Source organism: Mirounga leonina, unplaced genomic scaffold, assembly GCF_011800145.1.
Source record: "Mirounga leonina isolate KUSES-001 unplaced genomic scaffold, KU_Mleo_1.0 Mir_201, whole genome shotgun sequence".
Lineage (NCBI taxonomy): Eukaryota > Metazoa > Chordata > Mammalia > Carnivora > Phocidae > Mirounga > Mirounga leonina.
In genome coordinates, this window is record NW_023270504.1 from 10,098,158 (window position 1) to 10,122,666 (window position 24,509).

General features: G+C 34.0%; 1 protein-coding gene across 4 annotated transcripts in view; it reads left to right on the top strand.

Moving 5' to 3' along the window:
• SOX5 (SRY-box transcription factor 5) overlaps positions 1-24,509 on the top strand; it is a 1,007,739-nt gene that overhangs the window by 279,947 nt on the left and 703,283 nt on the right. For all 4 annotated transcript variants that reach the window (XM_035028072.1, XM_035028070.1, XM_035028073.1 and 1 more), the window contains one exon: positions 1,803-1,899. The gene's annotated coding sequence lies outside the window, so the exon portion shown is untranslated. The remainder of the gene's footprint in view (positions 1-1,802; positions 1,900-24,509) is intronic.

Consider the following 24,509-nt stretch of genomic DNA (forward strand, 5'->3'; position numbering starts at 1 on the left):
CCAACTAATGTTATTACCACCTAAAAGGAATTTTCTCTTAGGCTGCTTTGGCAGTTACATTTTCCTTCTTAATGTATGAAAAAAATTATAGGTAGAAAATTTTTTAAAATTCTAATTATGTTTCCAGTCATCTGACATACTGTATGTTAAGGCTGAATAAAATTATGTCAACTAAAGTTTGCCTTTCTCAAAAATTGACCTGACATAAAGAATATGGTATCAATAAACATTTTTAGAATTTTATATTTTAATTCAAGTTTTTCAAGTTCTGTGACAAAAATGTAAAAATACAGGCTCCCTCTTGTGGGTAAAATTACCACCTGTATATTTCTGTGCTGCCAACATACAGGATATGGCAAAATTTCTGTTTCATTTTTAAGTAAATTCTGCGTAGTCTTTTTATTCGGTCAGATGTGACATTACACTTAATTGAAAAAGGTAGAGTTTGGGGTACTTTTTTTAGTAACATTTTTAATGAAAAGAAGTTTTTTTTTTTTTAATTAGCAGACTATAGAGAACCTTTATTTTACTGCAGCAGTATAATTTCTGATGTTCAAAATTTTTAATAATTTTTTTCATTTTGGAATACTCTCCAATGGGATAATTAGCAAACTAATGAAATAATGTGGAGCCTTTTTTTTTTTTTTTTGAGAGAGAGAGAGAGAAAGAGCGGGGGGAGGGGCAGAGCTGGAGTGTGAGCGAGAGATAGGGAGAATCTCAAGCAGGCTCCACACTGAGCACAGAGCCCCATGCAGAACTCTGAGATCATGACCTGAGCTGAAATCAGGAGTCAGAGGCTTAACTGACTGAGCCACCCAAGCGCCCCAATAATGTGAAGTCATCAATGTGGCAACTTTTGAATTTCTGTGTTTATTAGCAAAAGTTCTAATACTGGAATGAAGTAAAATCCCTTCCTACCCATCATGCTTCAGATAGATACCATATGGTCATAAAACTCCTCAAATGCCACACATAAATCTTGTCATCAAAACTGAATAATCAATGGTGTAAATAAGAATGAACACTGAAGCATTACTCAGCTCTCCCTGAATTGAACTAATACTGAATAATCTGAGCTGGGACCAAGGCTATGGCTATACCACCATATATGGGTTCCCTGCTTTCAGAAGTCTGATTCTTAGGAATTTCAGCTGAGTAGCAGTCCATTTCTGTCCAGCCTGGGGAAATGGGTAACCAAGCAGAGCTCTTAGGCACTTATGAAAGTAGCAAGAGCAGTATTTCTGAAGTCGAGCTAGGCAGCACAGTCTAGAGATATATAGCAAGAAACGTGAACGTAGAGATAGCTGAATGACTCCCACTTAGCAGTTACCATGCTGACTGTTGCTGTCAGACGTTTGAACAGAATCAAGGCAAGGACTTATGAGGACACCTGAAGATCTCTCATAAATCATTCCAAGAACTAAGAATTTATCTTAATGTTGCCTGTCCTAACGCATCTGTAGGATGGTTACATGAAAATCAGACAAAACGAACAACTTCTGAGGGGATTAATATATATATGCATATATGCATGTAAGGTAATTTATATGTGTATATGTTTTTAGATTAATTCTGGTTTTAGATTAATTCAAGTGTCCAATTAATGCCTCTTTTCCCATAAACAATAACTTTATTATATTTATATATATTTTATATACATTTATGTAAATTTACATATAGAAATTTATTTTGAAAACCTTGGAAAAAAACTTTGGAAATCTCCTGCTTCCAAAAGTTCTATGTTGATACATTTACTAAAATGGAACAATGCACTGTTAATGGTCTGCTTTTATTTTTTCTAGCATTCCTTTTGCTGATGACACAATTCCTGTGTGAATCTGTTTACAAGATTCTGAAAGCTGAACAGAGAATTTTGGCACTGTACTGGGTAGGAAAAAGGTATATTCATAAAATACATAATACGCACCTTTAAAAAATCTATTACTATATTTGCTGCTTTACAAAAATGAAAGTTTATATGCCTTCTCTTATTTTTAATTTATAAGTGAAATATATGACATATGCATATTAAACTATAGTTTATAGTCTTTTATATTCAGATGACAACTGGATTTGTAATTATACTTCGGAAACTCATTATGAAGGTAATGTCTCTAAACTGGAAGATGATAGCAACATTTCTTTTATTTTCATTTTCTTAATGAGATACACTTTTCTTGAAGTTGCAAAAGCTTTTTTTCTCCATTGAAAAATATTTTTTAAAACATTTGTTCCTGCTTTTTTGTTGTTGTTGCAAAAGAACTATTTTAGGTCACAATAGGTAGGTCACACATTTTACCAAAACTTCCATAGGCTATTAAGTATGTTTTTGTAAACACATACAAAAATGCAGTGTTGCTCAGACCAAACATATTTTCCAATTTGCTTAGCAGAAATATTTAGTGGGCATCTGTCTGTGAGTGCATTTATGAAATGCTTGTTTGTCTTTTCAAAAAAGTTATACTTTGGGAACAGGAACTGAAAGTTTGACCACAGACCTAGACTCTTATATTCTGGTGGTTGACTGACTATCATGTGGGCGACAGCAGAAAAGGTCGGAGGTAAGGGATCCTTTGTTTAGAAGTTTGTCACTAGTAAGATGGAAAAGGAATTCTTTCTGTTTATTACTAAAAAGAATTATGGAAAAATGGTCTTTTTTGAATAGTGAGCTACAACTTATTTATTCACTAATCCACTCTTAAGATCTTATGACTTAGGTTTTTAGAACTTCAAAATGCAAGTTTCTTTGTGAAAACCTTTAGAATCAATCGTAGTTGTTATCTTCTTTAAAAATTGTTAAAACCTAAATTATATCCTTAAATTATTTATAAATAAGACTTCATATATCACAGACAAATTACATGATAAAATATGGAAGAAAGCATTGTGAGTAATGGATTTTTATGTTAACAGAAGCGGAATAAGTCACAAATGGATGATTGCAAATATGAAACTTCTGTAGTTTTGCCAGTGAAAACACCAATATCAATACAATTAGAAGGCAAATGTAAATCTGGGGCTACTTCTAATAAATATTGCCAATGTCACCTGTAAAGAGCCGTTATTATAAGAAGGCACTGACATCTTAATTTAAAAAGATAAAATGTAAGAACAAATAATTAATGAAGAATGCAGTTCTAATACAATACACTAATAAAAGAAATGCAAGGCTACATTACTATCTAACTAGTAAAAAGCAGTTTGGAATGACAATGTTGTAACAAGAATGTGGGGAGATGGGTGCTTTCAATACTGCTGGAAAAGGGTTATATTTGTTCAACTTTCCAGAAAGTGATTTGGCCATCTCTGGTATGAGCCTTAAATGTTTCCAAAGCATTCTATGCAACATTTCCACTTCACTAGTTTGGAAAACATTTGGTTACAAGTAATCCAAAATAGTTTTTAAAAAGATGGAAATTTACATTTTCTCTTTGTGAAGTCTGTGTAAGCAGTTTATTGCTGGTTGGGTGTTTCCATAGTCATCAGGGACCCAGATCCTTCGTCTCTTGCTCTGTTACCCTGAACACGTGGCTTTTACCTAGTCTTTTAAAATATCCAGAATTGGTATTCCAGTCATCATGTCCATGTGCTAGCAACAAGAAGGAAATGTTACTAGGAGAAGATCATGCTCCCCCCTTTAAGGAAATCTTCTGAAAGGTGTTCACACCCCTTCCATTTACATTCCATTGGCTAGAACATAGTCATACAGCAATGCCATACTTTAAAAGGCTAGAAAATGTAGTTTTTATTCTGGGAGATGAATCTGGGGTAGTTATTATAGTGGAATAATAAGAGACTGGATATTAGGGCCCAATTAGCAGTATTTGACAGTTTCACTTCCAGGAATCTAACTTAATGAAATAATTAAAGAAAGAGACAAAATTGATATAAATATATTTGTTTGTTTTCATATATTTATAATGAGAAGAGTTTGAGATTGACTAAACTGTCCAGTAATGGAGCAGTAGTTGGATAAATTTGAGTACATTTGTATTATACAGTCAAAATATTTTTAAAGAATTTTTAAACTCACATGAAATTATGCATAATGTAATATTAAACAAGACAGAATCCACACTAAAGATACATTGTATTTCTAAATTTGTGTGTGTACACACGTACATGCACACACAAATATACACTCACTTATAAATATATATTACAAATACATACAAATTAACAGGAAAAATACCTGAAAGTTAATACATCAAATATTAGCTCTAGATCATGGAATTATGAGCAGTTTTAATTTTCTTCCTAGTTTACACAATTATTTATTTCTTTATTTTTATTTCTTTATTTTTCTAAAGATTTTATTTATGTATTTGAGAGAGAGAGAGTGAGAGAGAAAGATCACAAGCAGGGAGGAGGGGTAGAGGGAGAAGCAGACTCCCCATTGAGCAGGGAGCCCGCTGTGGGACTCGATCCCAGGACCCCAGGATCATGACCAAAGGCAGATGAGCCACCCAGGCAACCTACACAGTATTTTAAATAACAAGTATGATTTCATACTAAAATTTGAAAATATAAGAAGTATGGAATCCAAAAGGTTTACCTAAGTTGCTTAGTGTTCCTATTAAAAATACTAAATATGTCTACTCAAGAAGAAATGAATCAGCTTAGCACCCATCCTTTTTGACTTTTTCCTGAAGTCAGGTTGCAATAAGCTTTCCTTCTCAGTAGAGCCATACAGTTGCTCAGAAATCTTAATCACATTGCAGCCCCCTGCCTCTTTTAGGTTAGGGCAGACTGAAATACTGTGTTGCAGTTCAATGGCATGGGACAAGAATTGGCATGGGAAAGTTGTTGGTAATCATGCCTATTTCAAAGGCAAAGAGCAATATTTTAAAGATTTCTGTCTCTTGTGTGTGAGTGAAAGAGGTTGAATATTGCAGTTCTGGATTAAGAATATTTCTTTTTTTGTGTGTGTGGTAAAGAATTTTAAAAAGTATAATGTTAAGAGAATATTAAAGAAATGAAAATTTAACTCAAAGCTAAGTGAAACATCAAATCAGAGAGCAATTCATCAGAAATTCTTTGCAGAAATTGGAGTGAGAGCATAGCCCCCCTGAACCTAAGCTGACTTTACTCTTTGGAATTTATAAGAGAACTATAATGTTGAGAGGCTTAGACTTTGGAGACACATTGTTTGAGTTCAGTTCCTGATGGTACCACTTATGGCTGTCTACTGTTGGGTATGTTGCTTAACCACTGATTCCTCATGTGTAAAATGTAAATAATAATAGAAGACACTATACTCTGCAAATATTTATCACATGGACACTGGTGTAACTATACTGATTAAACAAAATAGACTTTAAAGCCCAAACCATTACTAGAAATAGAGTCACTTTGTAAATAACTGAAGTTTCAAGTCAATAGGAAGATAAATAATTTAAAATCTAAATGCCCATAATAACATAATCCCAAAATATATTAAGTACAAATTGCCAAAACAGCAAAGATAAATAAGCAAACCCAGAATAACATTTTAACCCACTTGTTTTAGTAATTGATGGAATAAAGTAGACAGAAAAAATCAGTAAGGATATAGAGTTGAAAGACAAGATTAAGAAACTTGATCTGATAGGCATATACAGAGCCTTGCATACAACTACAAAACTCACATTATTTTGAAGAAAACATGGAAAAATTACAAAAATTGTCTGTATGTTGAGTCATAAAATAGGTCTCAACCATTTTCAAAGAACTGGAATCATACAAGTTTCACTAGAAATCAAGTTGCAAATAAAAAAAAATATATAGCTAGAAATAAGTTTCAAGGTTCCAAAGAAATCACAATAATAATTTTAAATATTTTAAACTAACCAAATTGAATTATTTTACATGTAACAATTATAGAATGCCTTTAGCAAGTACTTCCTGGGAAAATTATATCTTAAATAAATGTACTAGGAAAAAGAAAGAGTGAAAATAAGGAGACATTTCAAAAAAGCAAAAACAAAAGCAAAATAAAACCAGAGTAATAAAATCAAGAAGTCAATTAAAGCAAGAACATAATTAGCAAAGTGGGAGACAGTCACATGGAGAGGACCAAGAAAGCCAAAAATTGTTGCAAAAGATGAATAAATTTTCCAGTCCTCTGATGAGACCAAACAAGAGAGCAAGTGATAAAGGGCAAGTAACCAACATCAAGAATGACAAAGGCTACATCATAACCGTTGTGTAAAGATTAAACAGACAGTAATGAATATTATGAACTTCATGTTACCAACTTCACACTGGTAAATATGAAGAATTGGATGAATTGTCAAATTCCTAGAAAAATACAATGTAGCAAAATTTACTCAAGAAGAAAGGGAAAACCTGAATAGTTCTGTAACCATTAAAGCAATTTAATTCAGTAATTAAAAAAATCCTCCTATAAAGAAAATTCCAGACCCAGGTGGCTTCACAGATAAATTCAAGGAAGAAATAAATCTAATTTTACATGTCTTTTTCAAAAAGTAGAAGATGTGATAATCCTAAACTTACTTTATATATAAAGATCATATAACCTTGATACCAAACTTGACAAGTATGATATGAAAAAGTACCTTCACAGGTAAATTCCTCTCATGAATATAAACGGAAAAACCATCAACCAAATATTACCAAATCAAATTCAGCAATATATAAAAAGGATCATTAATCATGACCAAGTTGGTTTATTACAGAAATTCTAGGTTTGCTAACATGTAAAAAAGTCAATCTATATAATACAGATTAAAGAAAAGTATCATATGATCATTTCAATTAATACAGAAAAAGCATTTAATAACATTCAACATCTATTTCTGATTTTTAAAAGTTTTAGAAAACTAAAAATAGGAAAACATTTCCTTAATGTGATATAAAATACCTATAGCAAATATAAATTATAATAGTAAAAGTTGGAAACTTTCCTTTTGTGATCAAGAACAAGACAAGGATATTTTCTATCACTCCTGCTATTTAGCATTTTTTCTGGAGATGCTAGCCAATGTAGTAAGGCAAGATAAAGAAATAGAGTTATTACTGGAAAAGAAACAACCAACTGTCATATTGGCAGATAAAATGAATTAAAAAGAGTGTTTAGCAAGTTTGATGCATACAATATAAGAAGTCAACTGTATTTCTATATATCAGCATCACTTTTTACCTCGTGGGTTTTTTTTTTTTTTTAAGATTTTATTTATTTTAGAGAGAGAGAGAGAGCTCACACAAGCAGGGGAGTGGGGGGAGGGGTAGAGGGAGAAGCAAGCTCCTTGCTAAGCAGGGATCCCCACAGTGGGCTTGATCTCAGGACCCTGGGATCATGACTTGAGCTTAACCAACTGAGCCACCCAGGTACCCTTACCTCATGTTTAATAATAAGAGATATGTAGTATCTCTATGGGGAAAATTGTGAAACTTTAAGAAATATTTTCAAGGCTGAAATAAATGATGTTCATGGTCTAAAAGATCCAATATTGTAGAGATGCCCCTTACTGCCAAATTGATTTATAAATACAGTGTAATCACAAAGAAAATGTCAACTGGTTGTTTTATCTTTGTTTCTTTGTTATTTATTTGGATAGTTTTTTAAGTGTTGGGGTGTGTGTGTGTGTGTGTGCATGCACTGGGGGGCAATGTGACAAGTTGATTCTAGTGAACAAGACAAAGAATAGTCAAGACACTCTTGGAAAAGAAGGAATGGGTAGGAGTATTTGCCTTGCTGACATTATAAAACTGTTAATTGAAAAAATGTGGTAATGTGGTAGGGGTAGACAAGTAAGCAAATAAGCGAGACTAGAGAACTCAGAAACAGACTCTTGCATATATGGGCACTTTATTTACAATAAAGGTGGTACTGTAAAGCAATAGAAAAATAACAGACTTTTAAATAGTTGGTACTAGGAAAATTGATTATCTATGGAAAAAAACAAAATTTACCTCACAGGGCGCCTGGGTGGCTCAGTTGGTTAAGCAACTGCCTTCGGCTCAGGTCATGATCCTGAAGTCCCGGGATCGAGTCCCGCATCGGGCTCCCTGCTCAGCGAGGAGCCTGCTTCTCCCTCTGACCCTCCCCCCTCTCATGTACTCTCTCTCATTCTTGCTCTCTCAAATAAATAAATAAAATCTTTTAAAAAAAAAATTTACCTCACACCACACACAAAAATCAATTTCAGTTGGTCACAATCTAAGTGTAAGAGGCAAAAAGAATCTAAGAGAATCTAAGAAAATAACTTAATGACTTGGGAGTAGAGAAGGATCTCTTAAATGAAGAAAGCACACAACCTACATTATTTTTAAATAGACTTTTTTTTACAGAGCACTTTTAGGTTCAGAGAAGTATGAGCAGAGAGAACAGAGATTTTTCATATACCTTCTGGTACCTGCCCCCAACACATTCATAGCCTCCTTTATTAACATATCCTACCAGAATGGTACTTTTATTCTGTTTACAATTTATAATTGACACATCATTATTGTCCAGAGTTCATCTTTTACATTAGAGGCTACATTATTTTATTGTTTATCAGAAAGCACCATAAAAAGAGAGAAAAGACAGGACATGGAGTGGTAGAATAAATTTGCAGGACATCATTGACAAAGATCGTATCCAGAATAGATTTTTAAAAACTATAAATCAGTGTAACAATTCATACAATCTAATAAGAAAATGGGCAAAAGAAGAAATCCAAATGGCCAGTAGTATGTCCAAATGTCCAAACATATTTAAAAGGGCTTAATATCAGTAGTATTCATGGAAATACAAATTAAACTTATAATGAGATCCCACTATATGTGCTTCAGAATGGGGAAAACTAAAATAGCTAGCAGGTCAAAGCATTGGCAAGGATGTAGAGTAATAGCCATTTATACAGTGCTGGTTGGGCTATCAATTGGAGCAACCAGTTTTGGGTATAATACCTAATAAAGGTGAAATTTATATCCCCTGCTCAAGCATAGCAATCTTAGATATATATCCCAGAGAAATATGTACATATGTGTATCAGGAAATATGTATAAGAATGTTCACATGAGAAATATTTGTATTTGCCAAAAATTGGAAATAATTATCATCAAGGTGGAAATTTATAGACTAGTCAATGAGATGTTGAAAAGCAAAGAAATACTGAAATATTGAAAAGCAAAGGAATACTACTACAAGAGCCAGGGAGTCCTAACTTCTAAGAATAAGGAAAGAAGCTGAGCTGAGGGAGGAAGTATTTAGGTGAGGGGGAACTTTGGATCAAAGGGAGAGTGCCAGTAATGTACTAGGTGATGGTTATGTAGGTATCTGCTTTCTTACTATTTGCTGAACTGTAAATATTGTATACATTTAATCATAATAATTAAGCATTAAAATAATACAGCAAAGAGTTATGATAGTTTTTACTTATTTCTTTAGTGGTGTGTATTATATTTTAGGAGGGAAAAATATGGTTGCAAATAGTATAGATTAAACTGATACATCTTTGAAATTAGGTAAAACCATTTAAGATGCTTGTAAAGAAATGGAAATGAAGAATAATAGGATAGTAAAATAAGCATTTATTCTTTCTTTTTTTTTTAAGATTTTATTTATTTATTTGAGACAGAGAGAATGAGAGAGAGCACGTGAGAGGGGGGAGGGTCAGAGGGAGAAGCAGGCTCCCTGCCAAGCAGGGAGCCCGATGCGGGACTCGATCCCTGGACTCCAGGATCATGACCTGAGCCGAAGGCAGTCGCTTAACCAACTGAGCCACCCAGGCGCCCAGCATTTATTCTTTCTATTATTTGTTCTAAGAAATGTAATGAAGGATTAAGACATTGCCATTAGATTGAAATGAAGCAAAATGTTTTCAAGCTATAAAATTATGGTTATTTTATTTATATACACTTTAAAATACATTGTAATGTTAAAATACCCTTTTGCACATATCAAAAATACCCACAAAAAGGCTTCATTGAATATCAGATTTTATATGCCATTAACCAAAAATAATGCAACAAAAATAAGCACCTTGCATAGGTGTTGTGAATCCCAGATTTTTTAGAGGTAAATTGAGGATAGTGGTTGGTGTACCCTTGATGGCAGTTATTTTTGCTTTGCTTATCTCCTGCTGTATTAACATTATTTTAAAATGTCACTGCATTTATAGTTATTTGCTTTAACCATTTAGCTAGTTAATAATTTGTGATCCTAATGCTATTTGTACATTCCTTTTGGTCACCTTTCTCTTTTACTTGCAAAGAAGCAAGCCCTTTGCTTTAACTATTTATCAAATGCAATCACTTTTTTCCCTCGGTCACCCTAATCTAGACAGTAAAACACTTTATTGCTTGAAAAAGGAAAATAATCCCAATATATTGCAAATTGTCAAGTAAGTTCTTTATAATTAAAGATTACTCTGCAATATACAATTTTTAAGGCATTTATCCCGACAGGGTTCACTGGCCTTTGAGAATGAGCCCCTTTGTTGACAAATCTATCATCTAAATTGTACAACATTAATGAGAACTCTGAGCAGCACATTCTTACAGTTTAATGTAGGTGGCAGTTTAGGGGGAAAAACAACAACAACAAAAACCACCACCAAAACAAAATACTGCATGTGATTGAAGTTGATTTTGATAAGGTCTGCCACCTGTGCATAAAAATGTGCATCACTCTGAACACATAGTAATTAAGAAGACTGAAAGGTCGTAGGAAAATCCAATGACCCTCTGAAATCAAAACATTGGTTATTATTATTATTTTTTTCATTGGTTATTATTTTTTAAAAAGAAGAAGGCACTGATTGATTTTTACAGTTATATAAATACAGGGCTTATGATACTACTTACTTGCACAACTAACTGTCCATGCTCTACAACCTCATCCACAGTTCTATAGTACCATATGGTAGAACTGATTCAATGCTGGTCTTTGATTTGAATCCCTTGTTTATTAATTAATAACTCATTATGTGATCACATATTTCCTGAACAGCATCATGTTTCTATATCTTACTCTTTTTCACAACACTTTACACATCATTGTAGACCATATTTCATTGTTGCGCTTCGATCTCTTGAATGTCTCCATTTTGATAAACTTTCAGCTTAGCTTTCTAAAGTTAATGAAATGTCGTAGGTAAAAACACCATGAAAAGCATGCTAACAAACAGCCTGTTTAAATCTAAGGGCACCGTACTTTTATAATTTTTTCCTTAACTCAAAATTATTTGTTTAAATGCCTGATTATACTTGATCATCTGCATGTTCTACCTACAAATATCTATTATCCATCTGAATAGCTTTGCATAACATTATTAAGCTTATTTTCTGGGTGTTTCAAGTGTACGTATATATGCACTGGAGGAATTTTATTAGCACAATTTGAATTGCAGAGTTCATTTCAAAATGTACCTCAATTTAAGTAACATAATGCAGTCCCATAGAGATGCTCCACTGTACTGGTCTTGGAACAAGATATTGCCGTTTGAGTAGCTCATGCTGATGTACTTGGAACAGCCCTAAAACACTAGCAGAAAATAATGGTCTATGTATAATTTCTTTGGCTGTAGCTTTCCATTTCTTGATTGATAAGGAATGATGAATGAGAATCATTCAAAAGTTATAGGAAAATTAGACTATATTACTTTTTAAAGTCAGATGATAATATGTCTTAATAATTTAATAACAACCAAGCATTGTTCTCTTATTCAGCAATTGTTCATAATTAAGAGAATTTTTCCTTCCAGATACAATAATGCATGAGCTGTTGACCAAAAATTTTTAAAATGATGCATGTGAGCAAGCAATTGCTTATTTTTGTGTCTTTCTTTAGAACACTAAGCAACAAAGCAGTTCTAACAATAATAATTTAATCTGAGAAAAAACCTTGAACCCAAACTGTCTCCATAGAACTTTTTCATAATTAGGTTATACATCTTCTCAATGGAAGAAGTCTTGCCCACAGTCACATTCTGTAAATGAAAATACATTTTGCATAAATCAGTGAAGTTGAACTGCTGAGATTCATTATAAAATGCAATAAATATTTCCTAATTTTTAAAGTAATTATGAACCATGATGTTATTTTCCTAGATGATGTATGTATCTAGGCATCCGTTAGAGAATTAAACATTTTATAGTGAATAACTGGTGTTTTAAAATATAATATGATGTGACATGACATAATATAACATAACATAATATAAACATGATGTTTAACCTGTAATTATGAAATTTCCCTCTTAAAGCTTTTTGATACAAGTGTCATTTTAGGCATGGTTTAAGGACAATTTTCTAACTATTTAGAAAAAAATTAAAGTCAGTTCCTATGCCATTGCTAATATAAATTCTAGAAGGATTATAGATTTACATTTTTAATAAAAGACACTATAAGAGTATTAAGAGATAGTGTTGGTGAATATTTATGTAAGTGGGGGGAGTGTTAGAAGTTGTTTTTAAGCATTATACCAAAGGCAGAAATCACAAAGGAAAAATGTGGTTAGGTTTGATACATAAACATAAAAGCTTTTTGCATCTTCAATGGTAAGACTGACAAACAAATGAGGAACTGAGAAATATGTTTGCAGTATACTAGGTTTAATGATATAAAGTACCATTTTCGTTAAAACTATTGGCAATTTTATATATTCAATATATGTAAATAAAATATATTTGAAACTGCTAACAAATTAATAGAAAAGTAGAAAAAATAACTTGAATATTCAATTAATATTGGGAGTCAAACACATCAAATGTTTGATTTTATAATTCCAGGAATGCAAATCAATTGTGAGATTTTACTTCATTTAGCAAATTAGAAAAGATAAAAAATGACACAATAACCAATGAAGATATTGCAGTGAGATTAGGCCTGTCCTTGACTGAGGCTTGTGTTACCAATTGTATCCCTGCACCAAAGATTCATTTCATAGTACACATTAAAATCTGTTAATGTTGGGGCACCTGGGTGGCTCAGTCAGTTAAGCATCCGACTCTTGATCTCAGCTCAGGCATTGATCTCAGTGTCATGAGTTCAAGCCCCGTGTTGGAGCCTACTTAAAAAAGAACGAAAAAGAAAGAGAAAATCTGATAATGTTGATGCTTGTGCTTCTAGGAAGTTAGCTAATGTTTCATATATGGTGTTTATAGTAACATGAAATTGAAAACAATTGATATTTAAAAAATGGGCTCTATGTTCAAAAAATTGTGGTGTTTCTATGTGATGGAATATTAATTTCATTTAAAAATGATGTAATGACATGGGAAATCAGAACCTGGGTAATGGTAAACATTTAAGAAATATTCAGGGGTGCCTGGGAGGCTCAGTCGGTTAAGCAGCTGCCTTCGGCTCAGGTCATGATCCCAGGGTCCTGGGATCGAGCTCCGCATCAGGCTCCCTGCTCAGTGGGGAGCCTGCTTCTCCCTTCCCCTCTGCCTGCCTCTCTGCCTACTTGTGCTCTCTATCTCTCTGTCAGGTAGATAAATAAAATCTTTTTAAAAAAAGAAATATTTATCGATTGGATATGTGGGTGCATGCACACACACACAGAGGTGTGTAGCATGCACAGAACAAAAATTCTAGAAGAACATATGCAAAATGCTGAAAGGCTATGCCTGGATTAAAGGACTATGGCTGATTTTTTAAAAATTTCACCTTTTTGATTGCATGTGATAGTTGCCTTTCTTTAATGAATATATTGCTTTTATTTTAAGGAAAAATACATATTTTTTAACTATAAGTATCAATGTCATAATTCATATATCAAGGAGCTTTCCCCTTATGTTTTCCTCTTGGAGTATTACAGTTTCAGGTCTCATGTTCAAGTATTCATGTATTTTATGTTAATTTTTGTGAATGGTGTAAGATAGGGGTCCAATTTCATTCTTCTGCTTGTGGTTATCCAGCTTTCCAGGCTTCATATATTAAAGAGATGATCCTTTCCCCATTGAGTATCTTTGACTCCCTCGTCAAATATTAGTTGTCCCTACATACAGGGGTTTATTTATGGGATCTCAGTTCAGTTCCATTGGTCTTATGTGTCTGTTTTTATGCCAGTACCACACTGTTTTGATTACCATAGCTGCGTAGTATAGTTTGGAATCAGGAAGTGTGATGTCTCCAGCTTTATTCTTTGTTTTCAGTATTGCATTGGCTATTCAGGTTCTTCTGTGATTCCATACCAATTTTAGGATTGTTTTTCTATTTCTGTGAGAAATGCCATTGGAATTTTGATAGAGATTGCTTTAGTACTTTATACATAGTTTTTCAAATGAGAGCATTTTCTATATATATAGATTGCTACATAAACATGTCTAAATTCTTTGTTCTGATTTTTGGATTAGGAAAAAATCAAGAGGAACAAAATGTTTTTCAGAATTTGTAATACATTAAACTATGGTCTACATGGCTAGGATAAAATGCCATAACACTGCCAACAAGTTTATCCAGTGTTTACTCATAAAATCCCAATGGTAGGGTTGGATCACACTGCTTCAGATTTGATCTGTCTCAGGCCATTGGGTAGTTCTTCATGTTGTGCCAACTTTTGCCTTTATGTGAATTCCACTTGGCCCCACTATCACTGAGAATAATACCTCGGAAATAAAATTTTTAGAATCCTTTGAAAAATTTTAGATCTTATATAATGGACAATATGTATTATTCCTTATTAAGATATCTACATTTTTAAAACCATAATTTAAATCTTCCAGTACCCTTCTAGTGTTTCTATAGTCACTTTTTTTAAATGAAGCGGTTACCTCATTGTTGTAAGCATAATTCATGTCCATGCATTTAGAGATGTGTCTCACAGTTGAATTTGTAAAAGTCCTCCTGCATGTCCCCCTTTATTCTCACTTTTAACTGCAAACCTCAATAAAAAAGTGATTATTAAATCCATAATGAAGCAATTTATTAAAATAAAGTAAAATATATTTTATCTATTATTCAAATGAACTTGTCTTTTTTCATTGAAAGAAACTGTTTTATAAAATGAATTCTGTATTCTTCCATTACCAGCACACCTCAGATGGGTACTTAAATAAGTGAACTTCGATGCATGACCACTTTTTCTATTTTTAAACTTCATCTGTACTGATACAGAGCATAAACAAATACTTTAATTTTTGGAATGGAATAACTTTTCAAAAGTAAATAATGTGTTTTTTAAAAGAAAATATATACATTATGACTAACAATTTTAAAAAGGAAATAATGCTTATAGAGACTTAATAGAGCTCAAGATGTTGATATGCCCTTAAATAGCAAATATTAAAGTATTTACTTAATGTCACTGGAATACAGAAGAATAGGGTAAACTGAATAGAAAAGGAAGGTCAAAGTTAATTTTAACCTTTGTATTTTTCAACAAACCATTGTATTTTCTTTATTTATTCCCCCATCTTTCCCTTTTGTTTTGAAAGTATTGTTATTTAAAAGGAAGGAACACTCATGTCAGAATTATATTAAAAATCAGACCTTGAGACTATCTGTGAGGCAGAAATAATCCAACTATTATTTCTGGTATAAAAAGTTTTTTGAATAACATCACTTGCCCAGAAGCTGTTTTCCAACCTAATAACTCTTGGAATTATGATCTAAAATTTCAAGAGGATTAAGGCTGCATAACTACTAGAAAGTACAAGTGTGCAGGAATGTGACCAGAGGTGGAATCTGATTTAAAATTTCTTTGAGGATGCACTAGTTTGAAACAGTAGCTCTGAGAAAGTAGAAATGCCACACATATAAATATTGCTTAGCAAGCTTATCTTAGTTAAACATATACTAAATACATGCACAGCCATCTCCAAGACGTTCATTAACTAGGGTTTTAGTCTATTTTCTTGATTTTAACCATCTGTTTTCAATTCTCCTTGAACAAAATTACTCAAAATGGACAGAAATAAAGTTCAACACATTCTATATTGGTTCATCTTCTTTTTAGTAACTTCTTTATGAGACAATTTGGAGGCAGCATGGGAAACATGCCCAATTTGTTGATGGTGAACCCATCTTGGGTGTGCCTACTATTTATCCATCCCAGTACTTTGTCAGAAGTTGTGTAATGAGTTGGATGGAAAAGCAGGAGGCAGGAGGTATCTCCATGTGACAGTTATACCATAATATGCCAAGCATGTTTCTGGTTGCTGCAGAGGACACAACTCTAAGTAAAATGAGATCCTGGGCCTCAAAAGTGATAGAAAGTCCTGGGGATGAGGATGGCAAGAGTATGTCAGTCCTCTGTTGAAAGGCAGGATGCAGAGGTTAATACCTCACTTCTGAGTACTTCACATCCAGATGTGGTCTTTGCTAGGCATGCTCTAGTTTTCTCAAGATGGGGGTCAGCTTAAAACTAATTTAATCATAGGCATTTGATTAGTCTTTGGCCATGTAGAGTATCTGAATTCCCCTTCTTTCAGAGACAACAATTTCAAATTTGTTGTCCCACAGCATCTAAGAGAAACCCAATGGCAACAAACAATACTTAGGGAACATGGTTTGAGGGATATGCAGATATATTGAGATGCTCTGAAATCTGTCTCTGAATGAAGCAAGAGATGCTGAGGTGTGTGCCTGAATCCCTTCTAATAATCCCAAGTACGTGGCCTTTATGATATCTGCTTTAGTATGGTGTCATAGGCTCAGACTCAATGTTGCTGAAAGAAAGAGCCCCATAAAATGCATTATGATTACCAAGAATTGTGCTGTGGAAATCTTTCATTGCAACCTACCATATCCACTCTATGAAACTACTTGGGGGAGATTCCTGACTCCTCTTACCAGTTATGCTGCCCCTGAGTAGTTGGTCTATTTTCATCGGATGATACCTGTGCATTGCATAACTGACTTTTAACTGATGTTCTCTGTTGTATTTAATGTATCAGAGAAGTAAGAGGTTTCATGGGCAGGGGATGAAGGCTGTGGAGAAGAAGTGGGAATCCAGAAAGGCATAGCTAAGACCACGATATCTGAGTTGGGTCTTGAATGGTGGAAATGAGGAGAGAATTGAGATAGTATGCTCAACGGTGCAGAGGAAAAACTGTGTAGCTCTATTTGGCTCAGAAATATTAAGGCAGTAGTGATATGCCAATCTGTACATTTCAGATGATTAAATTCAACCTGAGGAAATTATGCATAATCTTGTCTAATTTGATAAATAGTAAGATGGCATTGATTTTTTTCCCTATAGGGGAAATGTCAATATTTAGCATGTTTTGTCCACTCTCATAAAGATTTATTTCTCTGGAATGTGTTATGGTATGGGTTTTTTGGGAAGAGTAGGGTATATTACAATTCAAAAGACCAAAAATAAAATGTAATATAAGTTCCCCAATAGAAACTGGGTAAATGTATTTCCTGAGCATGAGTGTTGGTAGCCATGGCAGATCTAAGTAATATAAATTTGACTGAATGATACTTCACCGTATAGTCATTTATAGTTCATGTACTCCACAACTGGTCAGGCTGAGTCCATCAGCTAACTGCTCTTTTTTCTTTTCTATTCTTTTCTTTCTTTCTCTCTTTCTCTTTGTTAAACATGGATTATAACGAGTAGATATTGTCATTGCATTAAGTATGCTTTTATTTTTTTAATTGAGGTATAATTTATGCTTTTATTTTTTTAATTGAGGTATAATTGACATATAATATTATATTAATTTCAGGTGCACAACAATGATTTGATGAATGTATATATTGCAAAATGATTACCACAATAAGTCTAGCTAATGTTGGTCCCCATATGTAGTTATAAATATTTTGTTTTTGTGGTGAGGACTTTTAAGATCTATCTTAGCAACTTTCAAATATAGAATACAATATTGTTAACTATAGTCACCATGCTATACATTATATCTTCATGACTTATTTATTTTATAACTGTAAGTTTGTACTTTTGGATCTCCTTCAGCTAACTTTTTTGCTAAAAATTTCAGTCATATTTATTTAAGCATTACAAAGGGTGAATAGATGGTAAGGCATAAAAAGAAAGTTACAAAACGTACTCTTGTTTTAGATATACAGTAGTTTTTTCTCTAAAATTTAGTATTTCCTATTCTTTCCCATTCTACATTTTAAATCTCAGTGACAGTGATATAGTTAACATACGTTGAACACTCATAAGAAATTTATAAGCAGTTTACATGTATCAACTCATTCAGTCCTCAGAACAATCCCATAAGTTCTATTATCTCAATTTTATATTTGGGGGAACTGAGGCATGGGAAAATTTAGGAAGCTGCCCAAGCTTATGCAAGAGAATTAAATGATACCACCTGGATTTGAATCCAGACAGTCTTGTTCTAGAGCTTACACTCCTAATATTATATTACTCCATCAGCCCAAAGTTGAGGGAAATTATTACTTAAATTTCATTTCTCTCCAAAGATTAAAAAATATGGATTCTTTATTAACTTGCTAGATTTACTGTTAATCAATTAGAACTTCAGCACTTTAGAATGGAAAAGGAACTAAGAGGCATATAATCTAATTTCCCATTCATTGCAGAAAACTTCCTTACAAATTATGATAATTTTTCCTACTTCTCATAAATACTTTATTTATGTATTTATTTATCTATTTATTTCTTAAAAGATTTTATTTATTTGAGAGAGAGTGAGCACGAGCTGGGGGAGGAGCAGAGGGAGAGGGAGAGAGAGAATCTTGAAGCAGACTCCCTGATGAGCACAGAGTCTGATATGGGGCTTGATCCCAGGACCCTGAGATCATGACCCAAGCTGAAACCAAGTGTCGGATGCTCAACTGACTGAGCCACCCAGGCACCCCTTCATAAATACTTCAAATAATAATTTTTTAAAAATCACTGTATTCCAAGGAAGTTTATTCCTCTTTGCAGCAACTCTCTTAGGAAAGTATACCATACTAAACTAAATCATCTCTCTTTTCCTTTACCATAATTTTTATATCAATTGGGTATAAATTAAAACATATTGGCTAGCAATAAGTGTATTGTAATTAATAATCGTAACTAACATTTATTGAGTACTCTATGTGCTGGGTACTTTTCTAAATGCCTTCCATAGATTAACTCTTTTAACCTTCATACCAATCCTATGATATGGATACTGAACTAGAGGGAGGTCAAGTAATTTGCCTACTGTGCTGTTTAGTAGTGAAAATCAGGTTTCTAGTCCTGCACAACTCAGTACTGAACCCTAACTGCCTCCTGGTTCACGTTTCATCCATAATGCTCTTTCTCCTCAATCAACTTCTCTTACAGTTAAATCCATGAAAAACCTCTTGACCAGACCTTTTGAGAGGTCTCTTTTCTGCTGAGGCAGCTTTTATTCTGTTGCCTGCTCCCCACCCCCACTCACCCCATCCCCACCACCCCTGCACCCCCAAGTTCCTCTTCATGTCAGTGAGGTAGACCTTTTTTACTGTCTTTCCCATAACTGTTTATTATCTCTACTCCTCTCCTTGCACTTATAATTCTCTTTGTAATTTATTTATTTATTTTATTCTTATCACCACTTTTTAATGTCCAATTCATCTTTCAAAATTAAATTCGATACCAAATTTCTTCAAGATGACTTCTCTGTAAAGAACATGCAAAATAAACTTTCCCTTCCTTGCTAAAAATTTATTTTATGGAATTATGGAATCTAAGATATGCGAGATGGTACTAGACAATATTATTTAGGCTGGGTCAACCTCACAACAACCATAGAAAATCTTTTGTATCATTCTTTATTGATCATCACCTAACTTGAATGTTTTTAGTGATAGATATTCATTGCTTATCAAATCAGCTGATTCATTTGGACACTGCTGATACTTAGAAAGTTTTTCCTTTTAATAAGTCACATTTTTCCTTCCTGTAACATCATTGATCCTAGCTCTTTCATTCAATCTATTTCATTGATTGTATTCCATTTAGCACTTTGTAGTATGTTAATTGTGTTCTCAAAATTCTGTCTTTTCAGTCAGTCTGAATACTCCTTTTAGTTAATAATCATAATTTACACTTCTGTACTTCCTCAGTGCCTTATATACTTCTTAGCACAGACTAGGTATGCAGTAAATACTCAGTAAATGTGTGTGTATGTATATATGTATGTGTGTGTGTGTGTGTGTGTGTGTAGAAATCAAAATAGATTTTTCTTATATTAACCTAGCATTTACACACAGTAATAACAGTGCCCAAGGATAGCTGAAATAATCCCCAACATTTGCAAAACTCATTTTCTTTCTTTCCCCCCACCTCCACCCAGTTTCACTTTGAATGTATTGAATGCCAAATTTCTAAGATGTCCAGCATATTTTTATGTCATACTTTTACAACAAGTATTTCAGATATATTAATATATTTTGCTCTTTAGGAAACATGGTCAGAAATCTAGATTTATTACCTCTTGGGTTGAAACCTAAATAGGATAATGTCTTAGCTCCTGGAGAGATGGTCTAGAAAAGTGATTAAGAGTAGAGCTTTTGGCAAGGGAAGCAAGGGCAAAAATGAACTATTGGGACTTCATCAAGATAAAAAGGTTTTGCACAGCGAAAGAAACAGTCAACAAAACCAAAAGACAACCGACAGAATGGGAGAAGATATTTGCAAATGACATATCAGATAAAGGGCTAGTATCCAAAATCTATAAAGAACTTCTTAAACTCAACACCCAAAGAACAAATGATCCAATCAAGAAATGGGCAGAAGACATGAACGGATATTTTTCCAAAGAAGACATCCAAATGGCCAATAGACACATGAAAAATTGCTCAACATCACTCGGCATCAGGGAAATCTAAATCAAAACTTCAATGAGATATCACCTCACACCAGTCAGAATGGCTAAAATTAACAAGTCAGGAAATGGTAGATGTTGGCGGGATGCAGAGAAAGGGGAACCCTCCTACACTGTTGGTGGGAATGCAAGCAGGTGCAGCCACTCTGGGAAACAGTATGGAGGTTCCTCAAAAAGTTGAAAATAGAGCTGCCCTACGACCCAGCAATTGCACTACTGGGTATTTACACCAAAGATACAAATGTAGGGATCCGAAGGGGTACATGCACCTCGATGTTTATAGCAACAATATCCACAATAGCCAAACTATGGAAAGAGCCAAGATGTCCATCGACAGATGAATAGATAAAGAAGATATGTGCAGCCATCAAAAGGAATGAAATCTTGCCATTTGCAATGACATGGATGGAACTGGAGGGTATTATGCTGAGCGAAATAAGTCAATCAGAGAAAGACATGTATCATATGACCTCACTGGTATGAGGAATTCTTAATCTCAGGAAACAAACTGAGGGTTGCTGGAGTGGTGGCGGGTGGGAGGGATGGGGTGGCTGGGTGATAGGCATTGCAGAGGGTATGTGCTATGGTGAGCACTGTGAATTGTGTAAGACTGTTGAATCACAGACCTGTACCTCTGAAACAAGTAATACATTATATGTTAAAAAAAAAAAAAAAAGAAGATAGCAGGAGGGGAAGAATGAAGGGGGGGAAATTGGAGGGGGAGAAAATCATGAGAGACTATGGACTCTGAAAAACAAACTGAGGGTTCTAGAGGGGAGGGGGGTGGAGGGATGGGTTAGCCTAGTGATGGGTATTAAAGAGGGCACATACTGCACGGAGCACTGGGTGTTATACGCAAACAATGAATCATGGAACACTACATCAAAAACTAATGATGTAATGTATGGTGATTAACATAACATAATAAAAAAAATAAATAAATGAAAGTGGGCAAGGAAAAAAAAAAGAAAAAGAGTAGAGCTTTTGGATTTGTCAGAGTTTGACAGCCCTTCACTAACTGTGCTGTCTTGTACAACTTCTTTAACTACTCTTGCTTAGTTTTCCTGTTTCTAAATTTGAGATGATGCTACCTATTTCATCGAGATTTGAGCAGTAAATGAGTTGATGTATATGAAGTATACAGAGCACATATCTCGACTTCAGTAAATGCCATTATTGCTAAAATGCACTCAGCCAGCGTCTGAAAAAATCTTATAGCCAAGATAATAGAGGAAATAGCTCTAAAGATCCCTAGTGACCATATTTACTTTCATTTATTTTCAAAAACTACATAGACCTTAACCTTTTCAAGAGAAAGTCTTATGATTTTTCTCCTCAGTGGAATGGCTAGATCAAGAAGCTTTACTATATGAGTGGTTTAAACTAGTAACATAACTATTTTGGTACTAACAGTGTCACTATTAGAAAATGGCTAAATATTCTTTATTCTGGACATGTTTCTAATTGCTAAAGAATTTAAAGCTACAAATAGATTTAACAGCATTGAAGGAGTTTAGTTTTATAGGCCAATAATGGTAAAATACTAATACGACATTTTATAGCACTTCACAGTTTTTACAGTGCTTTCTTATGCATTATGTGATTTCAAATGATAACACAGTAATTCTCATTTGGAATTATTACTCAGAATTTATCCCTGGATAAATTCAGGGAACTTCTTGAGGCCATGGGCCAAATACCAAGTATGGCTTCATTTTCAGTGTAGGGGTTTTAAAATAGAATTAAAATGTATTCAGAGCTACCAGTTGTACAATTAAAAGCACTGTCAATTGACTCCTTATGTAGGAGGCTGGGAAAAGGACTAAATAAAAATTGGAGCTTCAATCCTGTCAACCTAAAATTTAGAATCTAAATTATAACTTAGAGAAATCAAAAGTCACCTGGAAAAACTTTGTGACTTTTGATTTCTCTAAGTTATAATTTAGATTCTAAATTTTAGATTGACAGAATATATATATATATATATATATATATATGTAGAGAGAGAGAGAGAGAGAGAGAGAGAGAGAGAGAATGTAAATGGCATATAATCAATGTAGGGAAATACTATTTCTGAAGAACATAGCTTCTCCAACATAGAAAGCGTAAGATCAAATGAGAAAATGATAAAAAGTTTGATGGCGTTCATTTGGAAATTTTATTTTCCCAAAGACTTTTTCTGACTTTTCAATTAACTTAAATACCTCTTCTCTGCAGGAAAGACATATTTAAAATCTGGTTCCAGGTATGAGGTAGCTGACAGTGACTTTACGTACCCACAAAGTAAAGCAGGCCACCCAAACCTGTGAAAGCGATTTCTCTTCCATTCACACTTCCAAAGGGTTAACTGAGAAGTGCTCTATTGTATTCCTGATGGTTTTCTCTGCAGAAAGCCCAGTGGGCTCTTTCAAGGGACTCTAAACAATGAGCTCAGTGAGGCTGTTCTGTCTAATTACTCAAAGACAGGGATGCTAAAGAGGAATTAATGACAGTTGACAAGTGCAATTAATAATTATAGCAAAGCCTGGAGTCATGCAGCAGGCAGATGACAATAACGGGGTAACTGTACATGGCAGCTTTCATCGGTTTGTGCTCTGTGTGTGTGTGTGTTTAAAGTGAGAGGCTTTTTGCAGGATGGGCCACACTTCATGCTGACAGGGTAGAAACTCTAATTCAGCGTCTCTAATGGATAGAGTCGGTCATATTCTCATTCATATCCCCTCTCTCTCTCTCCCTCCCTGAGTCCCTCTCTCTATCTCTTTCCCCCCCTCCCTCCCCCTTTCTTGCTTTCAGCTCCTCCAATTTGGTGAAAGAAACATAGTGTAACTTAGAACTTAACAGGAAAGAGCTACAGTTAGCTTTCACTATCAGCTGGTGACAAAGCTACTTAAAATTCTGTTGGGCAACTGGAAGGAGAAGTGGCCGGGAAAAGGCAGTGGCAGAAGTGGGATTTCCATATCAAAGGGCAAGCCTTTGGCTCTGAATGGTAATTAAAGTACCCGGATTTCATCTTCGTGGTCAAGTCATGAAAGGGGAAAAAATTAGAGAGAAGAATTTTTCACTCCCTTCAGACTACAGGAAGGAAAGCAGTAAATTAAATGAAAGCTGAGCTTGAAGGTGTCTAACACTTCAATCTTTGCATCTAATAGAAGCTATGATTTTTCTCAAGCATTTATTCAGTTCACATCTTCATTCTACCCTGATTATGAAGGATATAATGTCTGCTTACATGTATTGGGCACACGTCTCGAGCTTCCTGAGTTGGCAAAGTTATCAGTTTTCATTACACTGCCTTGGCGGCCCAGTCATTGGGGAAGGGTCCATACAGTTTGAGCAAAACTAACCTATTTTATGAATTACTTCTTCAGGTAACCGAGAAACCTAAAGTGACTTGTTCAGTTTTTAGATCTGTGTTGGTGTGACTTAAAAACTTATATTTCAAAATACTGCAGATTTGACTCTTACGAGCTGTACATTGCGCTTCTTCTTTCATTGATTGCTGGAGCTATTTATTGTCTTCTCCAACGCTCCCATTTCCAAAGGTTATTGCTTTATGAAATGATTATTTCAAATGGAAGTGAGGGACTTAGACTTGGTTTCAAATTCATTAAAGGAGAATGCTACTTCTGTTCCGAGAAAGAAGGACTTAGAAATCTTATTCCATTTTTTTTGGATGAGATGTTCAACTTGGACCTACCTCTCTATTCATTAAAGATCACAGAGCTTTTTCTTTCTTTCTTTCTTTCTTCTTTCTTTCTTTCTTTCTTTCTTTCTTTCTTTCTTTCTTTCTTTCTTTCTTT